Genomic DNA, 5660 nt, shown 5'->3' with positions numbered 1-5660 from the left:
GGCCTTTCCAGCTGCATGACAGTGAAAGAGGGCTAAATGTAAGCTGTTGGTGTCCATAGGAGCTTGCTGTGTTGGGCATTGCACAAATAAGTGACTAAACTCATTTCCATGTGTTTAGTCTCAACTATACTGCTACCATTTATAGATTAAGCTCTGCTTTCAGGTACAGCAAGGTGGATCTATAGCACCTTAAGCACCAGAGTTGTTTTGCATTTACAAGAGCAAAAATGGAAGAGAAGGAACAGATGGAATTCTCTGCTAAACTGGTGCAAAGGTGCACCTCCCTCAGAGGACACTTTTAAAAGCAACCACGGAACAAAAGCCTCTCTGCTTGCCAGCCAGGCATACATTATAGTAACCACACCCTTGTAGGTAAACATCTACATAGAGCAAATCACTCCTTTTGTGAATAGGGTTCACTTTATCATTTTGACATGCATATTGCTGTTCTTTGACATATTAGCATGCTTAAAGGAATAATTTAAGGAAATAAGCTTATTTGCATATGTTTTCACTTATTTGTCCTCTCCTGTTGTTAATCAAATTTGTCTAATATTTTTATCACATCATATTTTATATAAAAATAAAAATAAATAAACACCATTATGGCCTTTCAAGTAGTAGTTGCTAGCAATAAAATAAAGTCAAGAAATCACACAGTCTCATGTGTGATGAAAGTAGCTGGAAAGTTGCTCCAGGTAGTCTGGTAACATACCATGTCAATGCCCCACCATATTGCAAATTTTCTATTACTTCAAATGTCAGTGCTCCGCTGCAGGTTAAAAAGATGAAGCTGCAATGTGTGCAATGGCTGCTTCTGTTGTTAGTACTGTGTTTTAAAAAAGAAATAATATTGTTCTGTGTGATGTTGCAGGGCATTACATGGAAAGGCTAGTTTTCAGAGAGGCCCTGCGCTTGGAACACCACTGAGCCCACCATCCTGGGGCAGCCAACTGGACATGGGGTTCTGCTGGTGTCCAAAGATCTGGTGTCACTTGCCCCAAGCCTCCTTTTGCACCTACTGTACCATCCTGTTTCAGAACAAATGAAAAAGAGCTTTTGTACAACATATGTTCAGTTCCTATAGTAAGCTATTTTTGCAGTTGGAAGGCCTCAGGCATTACTATCCTTTCAAGCCATACACAAACAAAGAGGGTTTACCACAAAAAAGAGCCTCTGCTGATGAGTGTAAGGTTTACCTTTGCTCCCTCACTCAAGATCCTAATTTCATCAAGTTCTATAAAATTTCAATTGATTCAGTTTCACCTTATCATTGAATTCTTATTGCTACCTGACCTAAGGCCAACTATACTTTCAAAATAAATAAAGAAAAAGATATAATGCAATCAACTGCTAAGTCTGAACCATTGCTATCTTATTTCTATTGTACACCAGAACACAGTGGGTTTTCAGTGTAGGTGCTCTGCTATAATCAGGATAACAGTAGTCTAGAGGGCTCTAAACATGCATGTGCAGAAACCAGAGGTACAGACTTAAAGATCTAGGCTATGCCATCTACACTGCTGGAGTAGGAGCCAACTAAGCACTACTTCTCTCTCTAAGCACAGGATGCATATCCTAGGAGAGATCTTGTTTCCAGCTGCTAAAAGTTTCCAGTCAGCTTCCTACCCTTTCTCTTGCTTTCCAGCCTGGCTGCAAGAAAACATGAGTGTGATGGCGTGGAGGGAGCTGCATCTCCTGCTGGCCCACATCTGTTGCCATCTGTTTCGGCCTTACACAGGACGAGGCTATTCCCATTTTCAGCAGGGGAGGTGGCTGCCACTCACACCTAAGTGTTTGCTGTTCTTGGAGTCCCAGCACACATGCAAATCTGGGTGTTAACATATCCAGCTACCTTTGAGGCAGGTATCCCTCAGGAAGATACCTGCCTGGCCCTCACACCTGAACAGGTTACTAGAACAAAAATATTAATGCACACTGTTGGACATAATCCGATACATGATAAAAGAGGCACTAAACCCCCATCTCCTGCCTCCTTCCCCATAACCTTTAATCAATCTTCTTATCTCCTTTTATGAGGAACTTGTGAGGAAGTCTACATCAAAGGAAAACATACATTTTTATTTTGCTTCAGATGTGTTAACAATATTTATTAAAAACATTTCTGGCCAAAATAGCAAAAATCACCTGATGTTCAATTATAAAAATACCACAACTGCATTTGAAACTTTACCGTAACTACAGTCTAAAAGTGAAACTAAAAAAGTGAAAGTTCCTTGTTATTTTATGATACACAGGCTGAAAGAAATGCAGAAAGTAAACAAAAAAAACCCCATAAACATATATTTATAAAAATGCTTCATGCATTCTAAGATATATTTGCACCAGAGGGAAAGGTGGCAATTCATAAGACTTGACAGGAAAAAAACAAGTGTGATCATACAAGTTGTTAGACAGTGTTTCCTTGCAGATTCTGTGACAAACGCAGAAAAAAAATAGGAACACATAGGTGGAGACTGCTGCTGAGATTTTCCAAAGTCTAAAAAAAAAAAATGCAACTATCTCCTGTACATTCAGAAAATCCTGGTGTTCAGGCTTACCGCTCTTCTCACAGCTGAACTTCCTTCATGATTCCTTTTCTATTTGGTTATGCCTAGTTAACTGACACTGGCAATCCTCAGCCCAAGCCATGCCAGCTGAACAGCAGATAGCAACAGGAAAACAGTAAGGAAGAAGACAACTTAGATTTGATTGACATCAACAGATTTGATGTTTAACCAGAATTCTTGAAACTTTCTTCACATGCTTTTAAACTTCATCTTGAGGTTTATGTTTGTAGTGGAGGTGCAGGAAATCAAGTAATTCAACTTGTATTTACCATTTATATAATTACTTTTATTAAATTACCTATATAATTCGTGTAAGGGAAAACTCTAGAACATGCAGTTACACTGTTTACAATTACTCTGTCAGTTTATGCAATTACTATAAATAGGCTCAAAGACATCACTAATTAATAAAGTTGGAAGGGTAATGTAAGAAGAAATCTGCTAAGGCATATGATATATAAGTTGAGATGTAGAAGGGTGATTTTTCTTTTGGGCTTTGGCAAGAATATATTATAAAGAATCCTCACACATCAAAGTCCCCCAAGCTACAGATGCTTGGGAAATAAAGCAAAATAGTAGAGTTGTGGCTTGTTTCTAGCTAAATTTTAAACATTAAGAATGAAGCAACATCAGTGGAGGGCATGCACACACCTTACTGATTTTAGTGGGGTTTATATATGCAGAGTGAGTTGTGGAAGATTGACCTTTAAACCTGGAGCAGAGGTGTCATCTCTCTCTCTGTTTTGAACACAGTAAGATGTGTTTTATTTGCAATTTTATGTAAACTTATAAACCAAACGTAGTGGATTCTTTTTTTCAATCTGGGATGAAAAAATGTGTTTCTTCAGAGTCACTGGAAAAGAAATGTAGCCTTGCAAAAAAACTGTCAGAAGAAAATTGTGCATATTAACAACTCTCTTGAGAGCAATAATAGACATTCTTTGCATTTATTCAGCAAATTTACATTAAAATCGGCAAGATGTTGGATTTATCTGTTAACACTGAAATATTTGCAAAAATCAATAAGGAAAAGTGTTTCCTGCAGGAGAAGGAAGAGATAACCTGCACAGTTTTTTTTTTTTTTTTGTACCTCTCTGGGATACTGTAGGCAAAATGACCACACCACTTCAGTGAAACATGCATTTTTTTTTTCCCGTGACAGAGAAGTAGCACATATCCTTAACAGTAGAACCAGTGAATTCTGTCATTTCCTTACAGCTCCACTAATGACAGGCCCAGCTCTGGGCCTTCTGTGTATGTAAGCAACACTCACTGTTGGAGCAGTATTCAGAAAACTCTCTTACTTCTAAATAGCTTTCAGTAAAGGGTTCAGGAACATTTTACACACACAGAATTTACACTCCTGTGGCTTATTATCAGTTTTGATTTTGCAACAGTAATATCCCAAACACCTGGCAACACTGTGGACACTAAGACATCTTTCTGTATTTTCTCTGGCCTCCTGGTCTCCTTCATAGCCCAAATACATATTTATTGGGGAAAAAAACCCCAAACTACAAAACAACTTAAAAATCCAATGGATATGAGTAGCCTTGTTCTCAGCTGATGCTAAAATGCATTTTATACAAAGGTGTAGAACAGAGCTGAATTAGTCTTCAGTTTTCCAGATTAGTGTTAACCCCCCAGCTTCCTCGCAGAGGAATGCTTTGCAGACATGGCACTGTACAAAGCTCCTTCACTCTGCACTAACACTGGTCCCCGGTGCAGCAGACCCATTTTACAGGTAGGCAGACACCGGTAGGCACGGCACCTCCTACCGGAGGCTTGGGCAGGGGCAAAACAGGAACGACGCGCACCCTCCGGCTAATTTAGCACGAGGTGTGATCCCAAGAAGGGATGCGTCCGCTCGGGGAGACAGCCCCGGCTGCGTGTCCACGCCCGCAGTGCCGGAGCCGGTGACTCGCGTTACGCGGGAGCCCTCGGGAGCAAAGCGCCGCGGCGCGGCGGTGCGGGGCTGCCCGCGGGCTGTGCCCAGCGCACGGCCCCGGCCCGCCCCGCCTCGCAGCCCACTACTGCTCTCCGGCAGCGGCGCCGCGGGCTCGGGAGCGGCCCCGCGGCCCCGCCCCGGCCCGGCCCGCCCCGTCGGCAGCTCATTGATGAGCCGCGGGCCTTTGAGGAAAGGGCGAGTGCGCCGAAACCGCTGCAAAGCCACGATTTTTCAAGCAGCAGCGCAGCCTGGGAACTTTGCATGTTTCGCCATTTTTCACATCCTGACTCATTTCTGTATCAAAAAATGTGTTCTCTGGAGCTCATCGGACACCCGCCGCCCCTCCCGCCGCCGCGGCGGCAGGCAGCATCCACGCCGGGCAGCAGCAAGGGGAACTATAGCAGAAATCCCCTGCGGGCAGGCAACCGCAGGCGAGCCCCGGGCCCCTCCGAGTTCCCTTTCTATTGCCAGCGGGGGTTGTTTGCCCCCGAGGGCTGCAGCCGCTGCAGCCCGCACGCCACGCAGGGAGCGGAGCAGGTGCACCCGCCGAGGCCCACCCTCCCCCCGTCGGCGGGAGGCACCTGCGTGAGCCGGGGGTTGGTCGCGGGGTCTCGCCCGAGAGTTCTCGCCCCACGGCGAGACTCACCTTCCCCACCCGCCGTGCACGGCGGAGAGGAGCTGCCCCCCACCCCGACAGCTCCATCAGTGACAGCCGCAGGGCACGGGGGGGCTGCGGACGCGCCGTCGAGAGCCCGCGGCGCGGGAGCGGCGGCGGCGCTGGCGCGGGTGGCTCCCGCCGCTGCCGCGCGGGATGGGCGGGGCGGGAGGGCCCCGCGGGGCGCGCGGCCCCGGTCCGCCCGCCCCGCGCCCCGCCGCAGCGGCACGGGCCCGCCAGGCGCCTGCGCACTGCAGGGGCGCCAGATTTGGCGGGAGGGGGAGTGTCCAAGGGCCCTTTGTTTGATGGCATCTCTGTTTACAGAGTTTACTCTTTAATCTCAACCTGTTTCCTCCTCCTCCTCCCGCGGCTCCTCGGCACTCCCGTGCGCGGCGGCGGAGCGCCCAGGCGCAGCCCGGCAGCAGGGCGCGGCGGCGGGCGCGGGCTCGGTCTCCCCCGTCCTCCTCCCCCAGCGGCCGGTGCGAGG

The sequence above is a fragment of the Vidua chalybeata genome, chromosome 3, assembly GCF_026979565.1.
Source record: "Vidua chalybeata isolate OUT-0048 chromosome 3, bVidCha1 merged haplotype, whole genome shotgun sequence".
In the NCBI taxonomy this organism is placed as follows: Eukaryota; Metazoa; Chordata; class Aves; order Passeriformes; family Viduidae; genus Vidua; species Vidua chalybeata.
This window is presented reverse-complemented; position numbering follows the sequence as displayed.